Genomic DNA, 21,405 nt, shown 5'->3' on the forward strand with positions numbered 1-21,405 from the left:
TCACCCCACCATAATACCATTAATACATTGACCCCCTCCCTCCTTCATTTTCCTGCTGGCGCTACGGTCTAGAGAACTTCCTGTACCTCCTCACTGCAGGCAGCTTCTCTCTCAGCAGTCTTTTGGCGTTGGCGGGATTTCTGGTGAGGGTGGCACCTTCAGTGACTCCTCGGCGCAGAAGGATGTCACTCGTCACTACCGCAGTCCTCAGCTCACTAATTTAAAGTGGCCGTGGCACTTCCTGCAGAGGGAATCTCGGGCCACAGCCACCTAGCACAGTGAGTGGCGGCACCTTCTACGTTGCAATAAGGAACGGCCGGTAGAGGGAAATTCGAATATTGTCAGCCGAGGTGGGCACTTAACCCCTTAGGACGGACCCATTTTTTACCTTAATGACCAGGATCTTTTTTCTAAAATTTTACATGTGTTCCTTTAAATGGTAATAACTTTAGAACGCTTTTTCTGAGTGGTGCGGTCTGAGATTGTTTTTTTTCGTGGCATTTTTTGTGAAAAACTTCAAAATATTGTGAAAAACTGCAAAATCATTTATTTTTATGGTGTTCACTGTGCGGTAATAGTTATGTTATATTTATTCTGTTGGTACAATTATGGTGATACCCATTTTATAAAGCTTTTTATATTCATTTTCCTTTTCTGAGCAAAATAAAATTTTTCCCTTTTTTGTGTTATCATTTTCTGACAGCCGTAACTTTTATTTTTTGCAGAACAAGCTTTACTTTTTATTGGTATCATTTTTGCGATTCATGATACCTCGCTATTTGTACCAAAATTGGCAAATTTTGCGATTTATTGACTTTTTTTAACAGTGTTCACCGTGCGGGATAATTTACATTATGGTTTTATAGTACACGTCATTACTGATATGGCAATACCATATGTGTATGATTTGTGTTTTTTTTTATAATAATACAGGGCTTTTATTGGGAAAGGGGCATTTATTATTAATTTTTTTTTTTTTACACTTCATACTTTTATTGAAGAACCTTTAATTATTTTTTTCCCCTTTTGACAGGTTATACTATGCTGCAATACATTTGTACTGCAGCACAGTATAACCTGATGAGCTGCACACACGCCTGTGCGATCCAGCCTGTGGCTGGATCTCACAGGCTTCCATAGCTGGCAGACAGGAGGCCATCAGCTAACCTCCTGCTGCCATAGCAACCAATGGCGACCCATCATTGTATCGCAGCACCGCCGTTGGTGAACAGAGGGAGCACCCTCCCCCTGTTAAAACCATAGATGTTGTGATCAGGATTGATCACAGCATCTATGGGGTTAATGCTGCTGTATTTGACACCCGGGTCCTGCTGCCTATCTCCTGAGCTGCGCGTGGCAGAGCAGGAGATCAGCAGGACGTATGCATCACAGTAGACAATGGGCCACATTTACTTTAAGTGTGTTCGGGTTTTACTAGTGTGAATTTTTTTTCCCTCTCTTTTAACTATGGGGATTCACATATTTACATGTCGGGAACATTTTCTGACCAGCTTTTTCTAGGTGGAAATTTTATTTATTCACAGGTATTTTCTGTGAACTCAGGTAAAACCACGGCCCTTTCAGAACAACCATGCCCCCCTTTGTGACAGACCACACACTTATTTTTGGCTACCACCTCTTGTCCCCACGAGTATATATATATATATATATATATATATATATATATAAAACCAAAGAATAAGTTGGCCAGCACTACTAATTCCAAACTATTGTAAAAACCTGGCTTGCAGGTGCAGGCTGCTGGGCTAAATATACAGCAACAGGAGAATACAGCAGCACAAAGCTAGCACAAAGATATAGATGAAACATGAGTATATAGATAAAACATGAGTATATAGATAGAACATGAAAAGCTATACAGCTGTAATGCAATAAATGAAGATATGAAACTATGAAATTATGAGGTACTTAGCTTGCAAATTTGGCGCCAAATAGCGTGGACTGTCCCACCACGGTAAGGTAACCTCATTCTGGGACGGACCCTACACTATGAATATGCCTCTGTGTGAACAGTACAGCAGGCATTGCAAGGTCTGAAACATCCAAGGCACCTTACATACATCTAATAGAGGTGGGTGGGGTGCAGGAGCCAACATGGAGGTAACCACTCCCCCGTATGTGTAATACAACCAAAGAATAAGTTGGCCAGCACTATTAATTCCAAACTATTGTAAAAACCTGGCTTGCAGGTGCAGGCTGCTGGGCTAAATATACAGCAACAGGAGAATACAGCAGCACACTGCTAGCACAAAGATATAGATGAAACATGAGTATATAGATAAAACATGAGTATATAGATAGAACATGAAAAGCTATACAGCTGTAATGCAATAAATGAAGATATGAAACTATGAAATTATGAGGTACTTAGCTTGCAAATTTGGCGCCAAATAACGTGGACTGTCCCACCACGGTAAGGTGACCTCATTCTGGGACGGACCCTACACTATGAATATGCCTCTGTGTGAACAGTACAGCAAGCATTGCAAGGTCTGAAACATCCAAGGCACCTTACATACATCTAATAGAGGTGGGTGGGGTGCAGGAGCCAACATGGAGGTAACCACTCCCCCGTATGTGTAATACAACCAAAGAATAAGTTGGCCAGCACTATTAATTCCAAACTATTGTAAAAACCTGGCTTGCAGGTGCAGGCTGCTGGGCTAAATATACAGCAACAGGAGAATACAGCAGCACACTGCTAGCACAAAGATATAGATGAAACATGAGTATATAGATAAAACATGAGTATATAGATAGAACATGAAAAGCTATACAGCTGTAATGCAATAAATGAAGATATGAAACTATGAAATTATGAGGTACTTAGCTTGCAAATTTGGCACCTAATATCGTGGACCGTCCCACCAAGGTAAGGTGACCTCATTCTGGGACGGACCCTACACTATGAATATGCCTCTGTGTGAACAGTACAGCAGGCATTGCAAGGTCTGAAACATCCAAGGCACCTTACATACACCTAATAGAGGTGGGTGGGGTGCAGGAGCCAACATGGAGGTAGCCACTCCCCCGTATGTGTAATACAACCAAAGAATAAGTTGGCCAGCACTATTAATTCCAAACTATTGTAAAAACCTGGCTTACAGGTGTAGGCTGCTGGGCTAAATATACAGCACCCCACCCACCTCTATTAGGTGTATCTATATACTCATGTTTTACCTATATACTCATGTTTCATCTATATCTTTGTGCTAGCAGTGTGCTGCTGTATTCTCCTTTTGCTGTATATTTATCCCAGCAGCCTGCACCTGCAAGCCAGGTTTTTACAGTAGTTTGGAATTAATAGTGCTGGCCAATTTATTCTTTTGTTGTATTACACATACGGGGGAGTGGCTACCTCCATGTTGGCATCTGACATGTTTGGTCCTCTGCCAAACTTCCGTCTTGTTTAGACATATGCAATAGCTTCCTAGGTGGGGTAAGCATATGGACATATCATTTAGAGATGCTCCTAGTACTCCTATACAGTTTTCACATATTTGTTAAAACACATGTGGTGTCCCGGTACCGTATCCTATATGTTACCTGTATAGAGGTCCCCATAGCCAGAGTCCCTAGGATGTCTAGTCTTCCCTCTTGTCTAGTCTTCCCCTTGTCACCTCTCACTTAGTCATTAGATGTATAGTGGTTCTCTTTGATATTTGTATAGCTATAGGTATAGAAACTGTATATATTTGGTTATTTACCTGTACGGAGCATAGCAGGATCTGCGGGTCACGTGATCAGGTAGAAATTCTATGGTTTTGCTTGAGGACCTTTGGAGGTCCCCTTGACGTGTTCACCCACCATACCTTGTAACGGTGAGTGACAGCTGACACGGACCAATCCAAAACAGCCCTGCCCCTGCCCATATAAGGGAGCGGCGGCCATTACTCTCTCTTTTTCCTCGTGGGCTGCTGATGAGGACGGATCTGCGCAGCTGTCATCAGCAGTAACCAGGCCTAAGCCTTGCGGCAACGGTCATCTCTAAAAACTGTGAGTTACTTCAATCCCTATTACCTCAGCAAGATCACCGGACCTAAATATTCCCCTAAATCCGGACGGATCTCTGCAAAAAATCCTAAATCTAATAACTCTTTGGATGAGTCAATGGTCCTCAGCATCTGTCTATCACTGCCGTGCTATATAGAGACTGTATTACTAAGACTGTTGCTGTTAATTCGATGTACCGTAAGTACTTCAGTAAAGTTTATGCAAGTTCAAGTTCATCTCCATTGTGGACCTTCATTCATTTAAGTACGCACCTATCGTTCCTGGGAAGGGTGGCGATAGGCCGTAGATTTACCTCAGCGTATTAACCCCCACCCTGGCGTCACGAGTGACAGGGGTTAAATTAACCCCTTATATTCTGAAGCAACACCCCAACTATACTATACCCCCCAAGGGCTACCACACACAGAGACATTTTCTATGTTTTATTAATTAAAATGAGTGCTAAGAATTAGTGTTTGAGTTCTTGAAGGAAGGGGGATAAAGTAAATCAAGCAAAACATTTTAACTGGTCTAAAGCCTAGTCTGTCAGCAAGCTCAATGACCCTGGTAAAGCCACACACACCTACCTGTCACCCCCAATTGGCCTACAAAATCCCCATACACATGCTTGCTCAACTGAGCATGCATGTCTTCTCAATGAGGCGAGGAGAAAAAGATGCTTTCAGACTCCCCTATGTCCACAAGAACGAAAGGATGGTGAAATTATAATCCAACATACCCGTACTCTCCTCACCCTCAATATCTGCCATGAAGAGTTAACTCTCTGGGAAGAGTTAAGAGCCCACCATACACATTTCATGGTCAGACAACATTTTGGTTAGTTAGGTTCAAGCCTATCTAATAAGTAAGCTCAGTTTAAAAGATCACTGTCATTTCAAACAACTTCCCTTCATGTGATAGCCTCTGTCATTTATCCGTAAATCACTTAATTTACAAAAAGTAACTCTCATGCAGCAGAGAGACCAAGGAGGAACACAAGAAGATTGAGCAAGGCCTAATGTTATGCAGGAAGAAATCCTGGACTGTGTACATGCTAATTGAGCCACTCTGCCCCCTCCAGAGAGGCAATGCTGTGCCCGAAAGGAAAATCAAGTCTTTCCTCCTATATTATAACACCCAATAAGTTCTAGGCAGCTGATATAAATATTTGTATTTATACTAACAATGCTATCTAGACACAGCAGCTTCCTGAATGTAATTTTCCTCTTCCTTTAGCTTGCCAGCATGATCATCATCTCCATCATACGCAGCAGAAGGTTACTGCTTAGACCAAGGCTGCATTTGTGATGTAACTCCTTTCTTGTTGTGATCCCATTTCTGTTTTACTTTCTGCCCCTTTTTCTTACACATACATTACATCAATAACCCCTTCCAGTGCACTTTCTGTAGCACTATGTCATGGCTTAGCAGAAAAGAGTATTTGCTGTTTTGGAATTGGCGCGAGAAAGAAAAGGAGGTCAAGGAAGTCAAGTGAGTACTGGTGGCAAACAGCCAAGCTCTGGCCCTATCCCCTTAAATGAAGAGAATGAGAAATAGATGTGCACCATAGAGGGTACTTGCAATGGGCTTAATAATAGCAATGAGAGCACTAAAATCATCATGTGAACACTCTAACAGGTTAATGCAATCAAACCATGCAGGGTTTTAGAATTATTGTGAAAAAGCAAGTATGCTTTAAAGAGGTTGCCTGGTCAGAAGCTATGAATTTTTTGGTGGGCACAGAAAGTTTTTATATAATGTAGATAACAACATTATATGTATATTTGTAATATACATCAGTTAAAAAAATGTGTATATTTTGGGCTGCACAATTGCTGTCTTGTCCCTGCAGCTATTGGCTGAGTGTCTTGGCATGTGTGCCCCTGGCTCACAGAACAGGCTGATTAACAAGGAGTCCTGCTTCTTCCACCCAAACTTTCTGTATTTTGGTCCAGTCAAAACGCACAGGCAATAGCTGCAGGGACAAGACTGCACATCTACATTATATAAAATGTTTTGCAAATGACATTGCCCATTTAAATATAATTGTGTAGCCTTGGATGCCCTGATTCAAACACTGTTTTTATTTTGGTTCTACAAGGATCAGTCATGTGGCTACTACTCTGCATGCTTAGATACTGTCTAGTTTAGTGTGGAAGACAGAGAAAACTGTTGAAATTTGGGCCAACTCTGCCATGATTATATTTGAATAGGTGAGGAACAGTCGGGGGCAGGAGATCCATATAGAATGGTTGTTGCTCTGCTATATGAAAATGAACGTTTTCCTTCTACTCTGGAGTTTATCTGCAGTGTACCCAAACCATGATAGATTATTCCTGGAGCAATGAGTGAGGTTTTGTTTTAAGTGTTATTGTTAGGGTACGTAAAAGGTTTTTGGTCTCAAGTTTTACTGTTAATCCCAAGTATAAAATACTCATGTTTCACAATTGAAACACATAATACCCTACCAAAGACACCCAGGATTTAACCTCTTGGGGACGAAGGGCGTACCTGTACGCCTTTATCACGCTACCCTTCCATGACACGTGCTCAGGAGCTGAGCTTGGGCTATCTGCCACCAAGACCCGTGGCTAATGCCTGACATCACCGATAAAAACCACGTCCCGACTGCTCAGTGGTGCTGATCAGGACCACCGCGGTGTACCGATCAGCTGAGAGGATGGCGGGAGCGCCCTTATCTGTCTCCTCACCATCCGATCTGTGCCTCTATGCTCCAGTCAGGCATGCCAGGCTGTTGAGCATAAATAGCATTGATTAAGGCTTTGCTATGGCATAGTATTGAACAGTGTATGCAATCTAAAAATTGCATGTTATAGTCCCCTATACAACTGTATAAAAAAAGTTTAAAAACAAGTTAATAAAAGTGATTTAACCCCCTTCCCTAATAAAAGTTTGATACATATGTGGTATTGTCGCGTGCGTAAATGTCCAAAATATAAAAATGTACCGTTAATTTAACCACATGGTCAATGGCATAAACATTAAAAAAATCCAGAATTGCGTGTTTTTGGTCACTTTTAGAGATGAGCGAATTTACAGTAAATTCGATTCGTCACGAACTTCTCGGCTCGGCAGTTGATGGCTTATCCTGCATAAATTAGTTCAGCTTTCAGGTGCTCCGGTGGGCTGGAAAAGGTGGATACAGTCCTAGGAAAGAGTCTCCTAGGACTGTATCCACCTTTTCCAGCCCACGGGAGCACCTGAAAGCTGAACTCATTTATGCAGGATAAGCCATCAACTGCCGAGCAGAGAGGTTCGTGACGAATCGAATTTACTTTAAATTCGCTCATCTCTAGTCAATTTGTATACCCAAAAAAAATTTATAAAAAGTGATCAAAAAGTCCCATCAAAACAAAAATGGTACCGATGAAAATTACAGGTCACTGCGAAAAAAATTAGATCTCACACATTCCCGTATAAGGAGAAATAACATAGTGGTCAGAAGATGACAATTTTAAACACGCTAATTTTCATACAAAAAGTAATTTTTTAAAAGAAGTAAAACAAATCAAACTGTAACACTCACGTTTCAGAAGACAGGAACCCCGGTGGATGTGGATCCGCTGGACCTGTGGGGCAGATGACTCGGACCGTACCAGGGAGCGGAGTCTGAGGTGCCACTGGTTTTCACCAGAGCCTGCCGCAAAGCGGATGGACTTGCTGTAGCAGGCGGCACCCAGGTCGTTACCCCTGGCACGGCTCGACCACACAGGTGGCTGAGGAGATGTGAGGCACAGGAAGGATAAGGCAGGTCGTAGTCTGGATAGCAGAAGGTCAAGGTAGGCGGCACGGTTGCATAGTCAGGACGTAGCAGGAGGTCAATAGGCAGGCGGCAGAGAAGCAAAGCCAGGTCACAAAGCGAAGAATCAGAAACACAGCAAGGCAGAAACAGGAATGCTTTCTCTCAGGCTCGAGGCAACAATGATCCGGCAGGGGAGTGAGGAGGGTGGAGGAAAATATAAATAAGCCACAGGTGAATCACACTAATAAGCGCACTGGCCCTTTAAATCTTAAAGCTCCAGCGCGCACTCGCCCTAGGGGACGGGGACACGCGTGCCGGAGCAGTGAGGCAGAGGCTGGGGCAGGAAAACCACCAGGTGAGTGAAGGACTGGGGCTCGCATGTGGGCGCGTCCCGCGATGCAAGTCCCAGCCCCTCCGGCAGAAGCAGGTAACGGGACCATGCGCTCACGGCCAGCGTGTGCAGCCGGAGCACATAACGTAACACAAACCTATATTAATTGGGTATTATTTTAATCATACGGACCTACAGAATAAATATCATGTGCCATTTTACCTAAATGGGCACTGTGTGGAATTAAAGGCCCCCCAAAAGTTACAAAATTGCATTTAAAATTTTTTTTTTTTGCCACACAAATAATTTCTTTTTGTTTCGCCATAGACTTTGTGGTGAAATGTTAGCAAACAAAAATGTCGGGTGGATCGCAGGACAGCACGTGGGACGTGACTCACAGAAGGCCTGTAGCCGAGGTGCAAAGCCAAGCAAGTAGCATATAGCACAGAGAACAAAGAACATAGAAGAAGGCCGCACTCACCAGTCAGGTCTTTATTAAAGTTTTGCAGACATGATATAGGCAGCAGGCGTGGGAGCTACGGTGGAGGACGGGGAGGACTGGAACAAGTTGTTTTGTGCGACTAGCGCACTTCCTCTAGCCGGAAATTGGTGATACAAAAAGCAAGCCCTTATATGGGTCTGTAGGTGGAAAATTGAAAGAGTTATGATTTTTAGAAGGGGAGGTGGAAAGAACAAAAGTACAAAAATTTAAAATAGCCCGGTCCTTAAGGGATTAATATAAAGTAAAGACAAGAGTGATGCAAAACAGGAGGATAGAATCAACAAAACATCATCAGCAAATTTATGTTACCTAAATGTTACCCAAATTTACCCTAAATGTGTCAGGTGGCTCTGTAACTATAACAGGCTTTACAAGGGCCATCTAGCTAAAAATCAGTTATTTTTGCAATACTTCTTATACATACCTTATATGGTCTCTGATTGTGCATCATTTTTTTAAATAAACCTAGTGAAATGTCACTTAAAGGGGTTCTACGGTGCTTAGACATCTTATCCCCAATCCAAAGGATAGGGGATAAGATGCCTGATCGCTGGGGACCCCCCTTGATCTTGCATGCAGCACCCCGTTTATAATCAGTCCCCGGAGCATGTTCGCTCCGGGTCTGATTACCGGCGACCACAGGGCTGACAGCGTGTGACGTCACACCTCCGCCCCCGTGTGACGTCACGCTCCGCCCCTCAATGCAAGCCTACGGGAGGGGGCATGATAGCTGTCACACGGGGGCGGAGGCGTGACGTCACACGCCGTCGGCCCTGTGGTCGCCGGTAATCAGACCCGGAGCGAACATGCTCCGGGGACTGATTATAAACGGGGTGCCGCATGCAAGATCACGGGGTCCCCAGCGGCAGGACTCCCGCGATCAGGCATCTTATCCCCTATCCTTTGGATAGGGGATAAGATGTCTAAGCACCGGAGAACCCCTTTAATAAGTAAATAATACCAGAAATGTTCTGGCTGGATGGGAGGTCCCTTTTCTTCCAATGCTTAGTGCAAATGTTCACTAAACCGTGAGAGAAGTCAGGTGTATTTAGCTATTATCTACACACTGAGATAGTCATGTGCCAGGTGCGTAAAAAAGCAAATATATATATATATATATATATATATATATATATTAAAAAGGTAAACAGATAATGAAAATGAAAGAGTACTTTGATATAGACAAACAGCAATGTAGTTTTAGAAGCAATAACATTTACCAGGAATACTGCACATTACAATTGAAGCATATTTTGTCATTTAACAGTGTTTCCTTTTCCATATGCTCAGTAAGAGGAATTCATTTTCATTATACCTTTGTCTTCAGACATATTTCATTTACACAGTTGTCTCTTGTCTTGTCTAGTGTAATTGTGGAATGTTATGTGAGAATAGCTTGTTCCCAAAGGAATTTTTAGAGATTTACAATTTGGCGCCTAGCTCAGGTAATTTTGATACGAAAAACGGAAAGAGTGGCGCAAAAATAAACTCACATATTTTCAAAGCAGCAGCACATGCAAGGTAGAGCATTTTCACTAGTATTGTCTTATGGCAGAACTGAGGAGTAGGTGCTGTGTTGGGACTAGCCAGACAACTAAGAAAAGAAGTGCTTGTGTGTGTGCTACTAGCAATCAGCTCAGCTTTTGTCCCACCACCTAAAAGAAGAGAGTGAAATACCTGTGAACCATGGAAGGGACTAGTTTCAATTATTTTTTTTAAATAATATTTGGAATTTGATGTAATGTTGAATCCTTAACAATAAACATATTCTGCAGTAACATGTCACTTCATATTTAAGTTATGTGGAAAACGTGCTTGAATTTTACCATAAGGTTGATGAAGGAAGAATTTTGAGTCTGCAGTGGGTTATAGATACACAACCGTTCTGAAGATTTCAGCCACACTTTGGCTGCACTGACAATTAGAAGTATAGAGAGCTGTCTGTGCTTGAACAGCCGGTTGGTTCCATTAGAGGTGACAGCTCTTGTCTTTTCCTTTGCTATCAGTAATGCTCGACTTGTGACTTGAGAATATGCTCTAATATAAAAATTGTGGGGGGAAAAAAAGAAATGGACAAGAGTTTAAGGCCAGGATTTTTAATTTAAAGTATGTATTTTAAGGTTTAGGCATACCATGATTTTAGGTCCAGTCAGAAAACCGGATACGGGGCAAAAATGAACCAACTGGAGTTACTATATGACTCCAGTCGGCTCATTGAAATGAATGATATATGGGTCCGGTCTGGCTGGGATACGGGAACACCCAGTTTTCACTCCCCCAGCCGGATCCAGTTCCCGTAGTCTCAAAACGTAGTGTGAACCCAGCCTTACCTGTTAATTGTGGCATATAAAAAAACACTTAACACAAACTAAAATATTAACTCTGTTACCTGAATAATAACCAAAAGTGTGGATAATTCAACCATTCACAGGGTTTATTTCCATTAACCCCTTCCCTCTTTGGCAATTTTTCATTTTTTGCACTTTGGTTTTTCCTCCTTCTAAAAATCATAACACTTTCAATTTTCCACCTAAAGATCCATATGAGGGCTTGTTCTTTGCACCAACAATTTTACTTTGTAATACCATTAATAATTTCACCACAAAATCTACTGCGAAACCAGAAAAAATGTATTTGTTAGGCAAAATTGAAAATAAATAAATAAAACATTTGATAATTTTTAGAGGCTTCCGTTTCTTCACAGTGCAGTTTTCGGTAACAATTGCCCGATCGGCAATGTCCAGCATTTGCCGTGGGTCCTGGTTGCTTGTAGCAACCGGGGCCCACCGGTATGATGCGCGCTCACCTGCTGAGCGCACGTCATACCTCGGGAGCCGCAAATGGACTTTAATGAACGTCCATTTGCTGCAAGGGGGTAAAGTTCAGACTATTAAAGTTAGGGCTGCACAATTTATCACAAAACAATCGAATCGTGTTATTAGACACTCGCAATTTGTGTGATTATGTGCCCATAAAATCCTTAGATTATTACCATGCCACTGAATTTCGGCAGCAGCCCTGCCCCAAGCCCAACTTCCATGTGTGTCTGGTGTAGTGCCATATTTTGTGTTTTGCCGTGGAATGTGTTACATGACTCAGCACTTTCCAGTGCTGAACTAAGACAGCTCCATTGGCCTACCATTGGTTCCTGGGGGGCTGGGATGTGCGCGTGTCACGTGACCACAAATATGCTGTCTCAAACACCATTCCTGTGATAGCAGAAGAGCTGCGGCTGCAATGTTATTCGCCCTGTGGCTGTAATGTAATTGATTCCCCCGCTATGGGGACCATGCGCACGAGGGTGTCATAAGCTGAGCGCAGCGGCTGGCATCTCCTACAGATCCCCCCGTGGGTGCATGGTCCTCATTTCGGGGAATGAATTACATTACAGCAGCAGTGCGAATAACATTGCAGCGGCGGCGCTTCGGCTATCACAGCAGGAGACATCCTCTTGCTGTGTTAGCCAAACTCACACTGAAGGGAACGGTGCTTGAGATGCATATTTGTGGTCACGTGGCACCCGCATTACCCCCCAGGAACCAATGGTAGGGGGCGGGTGTGCGCATGTGAGCCAATGGAGCTGTCTTAGTCCAGCACTGGAAAGTGCTGATTCATGTAACATTCCATGGCAAAACATAAAATATGGCACTACACTGGCTGTCCGCTACATCCCATCCGACCCCCGAGTCTGTATGGTCTACACTACTTCCCACTCAATCTCCGTGTGTATAGTGTCCAGTAACTCCCACCCAACCCATGTGTGTGTAATATTGTGTTGGGGTACAGGGGATACATAAAATAAAGCTGGTGATTACCTAGTCCATCTCCCTCGTTGGTCTGTCACAGATCCCATTATCCTTCGAGCAGTCCCAGTGACTTTTCTGTGCTTTCTTCTCACAAGACAAGCAGCTGGCTGCAGGACCTTCTCATTCATCAAATCACTGGAAGCAGCAATGTCCTCTCTTAGCCAGTGATTGGCTAAGAGGGAAGGTCCTACAGCTGACTGCTTGTCTCGGGAGAAGGAAGCACAAAGACACTGGGACTACTTGGAGGAGAACAGGATCTCCCTTTTAGCGTTACTTAGCACATTTCTTCAAGCCAGCACTCTGGAGCACTGGCTTGAAGAAGTCTGCTAAGTCACGCGAAATGGATGCCATCCCAGAGGTGCCCGTGCAATGTCTGAGATTACTTGACTGTGCACCCCAAGAATAAAGACTTTTGTACAGGAGTGGTGAGTGCCGCTGTCTTACCTTTTCTTCACACTGTGATATTTGTTATGGTCTGCAGACTCTCCAAGCAGAGCACCACTAGAATGTTACAGCAGGAACCCCTTCCCCTGTGAATACTATTCAGTGTATAGATAATGGTTGGATAGCCTGATCAAGGAGGCGGCTACTCTTTTCTTTGTACAGTCATCTTTTTATGTTTCCCTTGTGACCCAACACCATATTATATTTGGATATTATGGAATATTTGCTAATGGAAAAGCTGAAAATGAAATGGGGGGGGGGATGGAGGTGAAATGGGTGGATGGTCATGAAATTAGGAAATGGTCATGGATTTTGGGAGATTGGAAGTGGAATGGGCAAAATGATCATGAAATAGAGGGATTGAACGTGAAATGGGGTAGGTACATGTCATCATTTGTTTATTATATCGCAAAAGCATATCAAAATCAAAATATTAACCACTATATGATAATTTCCCTAAATCATTCACGCTAATTTAAGTGGATAGGCTGACTGGGGGTATGCTGCAGTATACCTAGGAAAACCTTTCTGCTGGTGTGTCAACATATACCACAGACATGCTACACTTTTCTAACCACAAAGAGCAGGAGGCAGGGAACACATAGATATAATGTGACCTATCGCTTCTATAAGTTACACAACAGGTTCCCTATACATTCACTGTTTCAATGTTAATACTGCACCTCACAGGAATTAGAGGGAGCCATGTTTTTATCAGGATCAGTGCTGCGTCTTAGGCTTCGAGTCTGTAAGATCCAATGGTCATCCATCAACATCAAAGGAAGATATTAAAATGGATCACATCCTACCTTGCACCATTGGGCCACTTTTTATTTCCTTTTAGTGTATTATCTTATTAAAGTCTCATAGATTTTGTTCATAATCCGCAGTTATGTTAATTTTTATTAGGACTAGGGATGTGTGGGATTTCTTCCATACAAGACAATGTAGACAGGAATAACAATTTGTGACTTCACATTTTAGCCTCCATTGTCTGTTATGCAGAAAATACTGCTTTGTAGTAAGAAATCCTACAAAAAAAACTAGTGAAGCGAATTTTCACAGATTAGTTTGCATTTACCTACGATAACAATCTTAAATGTTTTATTTTCAACGAGGTCTTTGGCATCTTTTTGTTTAGTTCTAATCTTCTGGTTCTAATTTAAGATTCTGCTTCTAATTTAAAACTCTGTTTAACATGTTTGTATGAACATCAGTCAGATACACTTTCAAATCTGGGATTACTCACTTTTTCCTACAAGCAACGACCTTATCACTATGTTCCTGCTTTCTTGTAAAGACCTTAAGACTTTCCTCCCACTGACACTGAAGCTAATTTTAGATTATTTTTCTAAGGTTTAACCACAACAAATAATTCCTTCTACAATGTGATAGTGTTCGGGACCCTCATTTAGGACCATCAGGATGAATAAGATTTTCGATTCTGAAATCTGGGGGTTGACTAATGCACGAGTATAGAGAAATAATGGTGGGTTAAAGCTAAAAAAGGCAAAAATGCTAATAATGTTGCATTTTCTGGAGAGTTCATGACTGTGTGTTTTTTTCCATACTATTACTGATCTAGAGGTCAGGACTAGAGATGTGGAGCACATGATCTATTACCAGTACTGCCAGGAAGCTACCTTTGGCAAACGTTTTATAAATTAAAAAATAAATGCACACTACTATACATGTACTATAATATGGCTCCTATTTACTACAGTGAGGGCCTTGCTCTATTTCTGTATGTCTCTGATTTCCTGAAGTGATTTTTTTTCTGTCCAATCTCATATACACAAGACACGTTATATCAATGCTTTTTTACCTTGGTGTTCTCCTCTAGAAGAATTGTATGTGAAACTATGTGTGGTATTACGGGTGGTGTAGGGAAATACCTTTTGACTTTGTGACGCCAGGGCACCATTATCCTATACACGGTCCAGCTTTTCCTGGGCCAGACACATGGAGTAAAGGAACACACCGACATCAGGTTACGGATAACTGTCTTTACTAAGCAGGGTGCAGATCGTATTACACCGACAGTAAGGTGCAGAGTGAGAGGATGCAGCGTATCCCCTTGGGGGCCCTGTTGCCTTGCTGGGACTTGTGGTGCTTTCACCCAATAATTTGATACTGACTTGAGAGATGTAAAGATTGATCCTGGTAGCTAGGATTCTGTCAAGTTCTTGTAGCTTCCTCCGCCAGGGCATGAACTTCCACCGTGCGGGTGATCCTTGCAGAATGACTGAATAGAGTAGATTTGATCTGGGCCTTCCCTCCGAGCACACAATACACCTTTACCACACTGTGGATCAGACTAAACTGGGGCAACTCCTCCCCCACTGTAACAATGCTGGATGTGGATCCACTGACCTGAGTGGCTGATGACATGAGCCGTATCGGGGAGTGGAGTCTAAGGTGCTGCTGGTCTTCACCAGAGCCTGCCGCAAGGCAGGATGAATTTGCTGCGGCAGGCAACACCCAGGTCACTACCCCCGATACGACTCGACCACAAAGGTAGCTGGGCAGGCTGCAAATGTGCGTAGTCAAATAATGTAGCGGAAGGGTCAGAACATGGGCAAGGCAAACAGACAGTATGTAACGCTTAATCTCAGGCAAATGGCACTGAATATCCGGCAGGGAAGAGTGGGAGGTGCAGGGACTTATAGAATAGTGTCAGGTGTTTCACATAATTATGGGCGTACTGGCCCTTTAAATTTCAGAGCTCCGGTGCGCACACGCCCTAGGAGACAGGGACATGCACGCCGGAGTTGAGAAGCAGAGGAAAAAGCAGCAGAGGAGTGTGGTAAGTGACGGGCTGGGATACGGATGCGGGCGCGTTCCGTAATGCAAATCCAAGCCCTGCCAGCAGCAGGGGAGAGGGGACAGTGAGCTCACGGCCAGGGGAAGTGGCCGAAGCGCAAGGTGTAACACCCACTACACTATATGGACTAGAATTTAGGGGTTCCCATTGGCAGGCAGGGTCACATGGGGGTATATTGCTCTCTGCTTAAAGGCACAGTAACACAAATAATATACATGAAGATAACAACAACAAAATAATTGCAAAAATATATTAATTCTTGGTTAAGTGCTGGAAGATAGTTAATATAACAATTAGTCCCTCAGTGGGTTCAACATCTGTGCTGCAGGTCTGCCCGAAGCAGTACAAAGCCACAGGACAGCCTCTGGTGCTGGGACACCACATATGTAGCTTATCTAAAAAGGGATGTGGCCTAAGATCTGACCAAAATTTGTCCAGAATGTTTTTTGCTAAGTTCTGCTGCAAACTACGCCAATGAATAAGTTGTGTAAAGATAGACAGGAGAATCTAAAGAAAGATGAACTAAGTTCATCAAATAGCATGAGCCATCTTGATAGATCTGATAAATTTTTAGACTATCTAGACCAGGGCTCAAGTCCTGCAGGAAGGCACAGGAACGGAGTTCCTGCACTTTTTCCAGAGCAGGAACACTGTTCCCATTAGCAGGAGTCCTGCAGGACTAGCCCTTGAGCGGAAATCATGGGTGAGTTCCCACACTTTTTTCCCCAGGACTTGACCCCTGATCTAGACTATGAGGCTCGCTAAGGGCACCCATCTATGAGATGGGTGCTTGTTTAGAGTGTAAATCGGCCCATCTAATAGGGCCAAAGTTTACACTGTCTAAACTTCAGTATATCTGAAAAGGGAAACAAAGGCGCTCCATAGGGTAAAAACACTAAGGCAGCTGGGCGGAAAGGGTAAGAGATCGCTTACTGCAGGTTATTGTGTATCCATATACATAACAATGGAATGAGCGTGTAGAGGAAAGATACGGTCCCGTCTGCAGGCTTCCTGCTACTGGATCATGGAGGCAGAAAAAGGACTTCAACAAAAAATGCTGAATCAAAATGGCGCTGAGGGGACCCACCACATCAAGAATGGTATTAAGAGTGAGTAGTTAATTCACAGACATCCAACGCGTTTAAAGGGTACTCTAGTCATACCACTGCCCCCTCACGATGTCATGCGGGGTTATGATGTCACGAACTCCCGGCGCCGGCTCCAGCGTTCGGAACAGTTTGATCAGCGGAGTACCCCTTTAACTGCGCTTCCTCAGGCATGTCTGTGAATAAACTACTCTTATATCATTCATGATGTGGTGGATCCCCTCAGCGCTGTTTCAATTCTGTCTCAATTAACATTAGTATAACTGCCTCTATGTATTACGTAAGAACTGTAAGGTAGTGAAAACATATACAGTATATAAATTCAGGAAATATCTTGACTTTTATGTGTTCTGAGTAATATTTACGGAACCCCTCTCTAAGGATCCAAGATTCTCTATTCATAGCTGGTAATTTCTGCACCTTATTCTCCACACTGACATGATGAGAATTTATGTCTATGAATTTTATTATATAAAATAAATATTGATTATGTTTCTTGTCCTCTCTCTTCAGAATTCATAACCAATGTTGTCATCACTGTTCATAATCTACAGTTTATTACATTAAAGCTGATTTTCATGAATTGGCCTAAGGTAGACACACTGCAATATGTTTGGTTCTGCTGCAGGAATTCCATTAAAGTGAATAATCAATTAATTTCTGTCGAATTTACTGCAGAATTTTCAAGCAGAATTCCGTGCAGAAATTCTGCCGTGTGAATATAGCCTTACATTTAATGATGTAGAAGATGCAAAGTCCCCCCTTTGTTAGCAGATTTAGATCCTGTTTACACCATGCTGTCCAAACAAGAAGAAAGAGAGTAAGTATTAGATACAACGGGAGCAAAACATAAATTTAAACCTTTTCATGCACAAATAAAAGAGCAAGCAACTGTGAGAATATAAAAAATATTCTAACATGGGGTTGCCAAGGCATTGCATTTCACATCCAGATAAAGAAAAAAAGTTTTTTCTAATCTGGCAAATTTTGATGTACATATGTTTAAGAAGATTAGAACATTGTGTTTGCAGATACAGTGTTATATTGCCTTCACAGCAATCCCACCAACACAATAGAATCCACACAAATGATAGTAAAAGCATATTAGAACAATCACAGGCATCTGTAGAAAACAGACACACATTTAAATAGACAGTATAGAGAGAGGGGTGTGGGACACTGACGCTAGCTTTGATTTGCCTGGCATTCCAGCCTCCTGATTGGCCTACTCCCCCTGCCCATCGCAAAGACAGGTGGCACCATGCCACACAATATTCATCCCCGTGGCAAGTAGGGAAAGCAGTGCAGCAGAAGACTGGAGCCGTGCAGGGGACAGGACACCCATTCCAAAACAATGGAATAAACAACAAAGGTGTGAATTATATCTGATTCTGCCATGTACTCATGGACGTAACTATTTCTATGTGCATTATTTCTGTTCTGTGACCTTACTTCATCCCTATACTGTGACATTATTGTCAACATTATTCCTGTACTTTAGTATTAAGCCCCATTCACATCACCAGTCTACCAAACATTGAGATACTAGAGAAAAGGTATGATGATGTATATCCTGTGGCAGGGGCGGACACAGACAGTAGAAGAAGAAAAGAAGAAAAAAAAGTACTATGCCATAAAATTGCACTGCAACTCACATTAATCTGCAGCATTAGGTAGGCACCAGTTCCCCCACATTAGGTAGCATAGTTTCCCCACATTAGGTAGCAGTTTCCCCACATTAGGTAGCATAGTTTCCCCACATTAGGTAGCATAGTTTCCCCGCATTAGGCAGCATAGTTTCCTCACATTAGATAGCATAGTTTACCCCACATTAGGTAGCATACATTCCCCACATTAGGTAGCAGTTCCCCACATTAGGTAGCATAGATTCCCCACATTAGGTAGCATATATTTCCTACATTAGGTAGCAGGTTCCCCACCTTAGATAGCATAGTTTCCCCACATTAGGTAGCATAGTTTCCCCACATTAGGTAGCAGTTTCCCCACATTAGGTAGCAGTTTCCCCACATTAGGTAGCAGTTTGCCCACATTAGGTAGCATAGATCCCCACATTAGGTAGCATAGACTTCCTACATTAGGTAGCATATATTTTCTACATTAGGTAGCATAGATTACCCACATTAAATAGCATAGTTTCCCCACATTAGGTAGCATAGACTTCCCACATTAGGTAGCATAGATTCCCCACATTAGGTAGCAGATTCTCCATATTAGGTAGGATAGCCCCCCCCAACACAGAGACAGACATACACACACAGACACACTTACCTGGCCTGCACAGCACTTCTCCTCTCCAGCGGTGGCCTGACGAGTGATATCACTGACGTCCTCCTATGTGGGTCTGCAGAGGAATGTCACTTGCGCAACTTCCCTCGTCAGACCCAGGTCTGCCAGCGGCAGACTCTCTGTCTAAAGTGCCCTCTGCGCTATTATGTGCAGCGGCCACTTTAGAACATTGAACCTACTTGGCACCAAAAAAAAAAAAAAAGGAGAAGCAAAGTGCCGCCCCTGAAAAGTCCATTATAGTCAATAGTCCCACTACAGGTATGCCATGGCATACATCTGCATAACTTTTTTACCAAATCCTGATGTATCATCTTGTTTCTAGTGTAGTAATTTCTACCCCACCCCCTTTAGCCAATAACTTGGCCCCTCTAAAAATTCATCCCTCTTGCTCCATGAAGGGGGCGGAGTTATTGTCTGTATGGGGCAGAGTTATCACCACAGTTGACAGGAGAGAGAATTGCACATACAGCAGTAGCCGCCTCCAGCGCTCATAAGAAGAAAATACCATACTAGCAACAATATCAATATATCTGGAACTGCTGCACCAATTGTTACCCAGAAAGAATATTATAAACAGGGTCACCCAAACTATCTACTTAAGTATATTTAGTTTAGGGCGGATGACCCTGCTGTTAGTTTCCCTTTATGCTTTCATGTTCTAAACTCTGCTGAAATTTACTGCTGACATGGGCATGGTGGATTGGGAACCCATTTGAAATTCTAAAATGGGGCCTCCATGAATGTACCCTTATTTTTTGCCTATTGCTGTCTTTACATGTTGCTGTCATATCACACTTTTTTGTAAATATCTTCACAAACTTATCATAGGTGTTAATTTGGCACTGCCATAAACAACATAAAGCGCATATTCTAAATAAAAGATAAAGTGGGGTTTATTTTCACGTACAGCACGTTTTGAAGCTGGTCGGGCTACTTCCTCAGGGTGGTGTTAGACCACTGAGACCCTCTCACAATTTTCCGAAAAGGGCCCCTTCACTACCTGTGCAGAGTATTGGAACGCACTCCATGCACTGTTTGTAGGTGCAGAAGAGATACCTATGTACATCGCTCGTGCATCACTGGAGCTCCCATAGACAATGCATGAAGAGCATGTTGCCAAAACATGCTACATGCAAAGTGAAATAGGGGGTCCCGTTCTGGAGATCATGGGGGGTCTTAGTGGAAGAACCCCCTGCAATTGGACCTCCCTAATCCTGCACATAGTAGATAAGTTTTAAAGTAGTGGAGTACCCCTTTAAACTATAGGCACTGTAAAAGATGACATTTTTTATTTCAATAACAACACAATTCAGGCTGTAGAATAACTCCCTGTTATTAGGAAAAATGGGCAGCATGGCGGCTCAGTGGTACCTATAATGTGCTGGGGCCCTAAAAAAAATTGGGATTCCCATTGGGAACAGGGACTGATGAAAATGGAGACAAATTTTGTACAGCGTTGTAGGATATGTCAGCACTATACATGTAACAGAAATTAAACAGGAAGTCTTTGCTTGGACATCTGACATCAGTTAGCAGCAGCAGTCGATAGGATTGTACCATCTATATACAGGCGGGCAAAGATTGCTGGGACCAAAGTTCTTACCCATTGCTGCATTCTTGGCGTGGTGGGAAATCTGTCAAGGAATTCATGAGAGGCAAGCATGCATGCTGTTCAACTTACTATAGCTTGTAATGGAAAAGAAAAGTAGATTAAGATTTAATCACTGTCAGCGTCATCTCATTAAATATGTCTATGAAAATAAAGCTCACCCATATGGGGCCAACTTTTAAACAGTGTAATATTTTAATATGGACTTTTATAAAGACAGAAAGGCAATTGATATGTTTCATTGCTTGGTTATTCTTGCTCGATGTTGGACTTTAGCCCATTAAATTACACTTATGGAATGGTTCCAAGAGTTTACTTACTATAAAAAGATTGTGAAAGACATCAGTGAGCAGATGCCAATAACATAAGGGACTGTGAGGCATGGAAATGAGCATTGTAATATTTATTAGAGGAGCCTGACTATTTGTCAAAATTTATTTCTAATTGAAAAAGTCATCTATTGTGATGTACATATGTTCAGTATGGGGATTTATAAGGGGAACATTTTAGGAGACAGCTGTCATTTGAGCTTTTACTGTAGTCATATGCTGAAATAGAACTTATTCAGTCTTTCCATGATTTCCATAAGAAAGTTAAAGGTTAGGACCTCTTAATAAATTAGTTTCTGGACAACCTTTACTTTCAACAAACTACCTATCATATTAAACCACTATACACATATAAATTTTTTGAAACTTG

This window comes from Hyla sarda, chromosome 2 (assembly GCF_029499605.1).
Source record: "Hyla sarda isolate aHylSar1 chromosome 2, aHylSar1.hap1, whole genome shotgun sequence".
In the NCBI taxonomy this organism is placed as follows: domain Eukaryota; kingdom Metazoa; phylum Chordata; class Amphibia; order Anura; family Hylidae; genus Hyla; species Hyla sarda.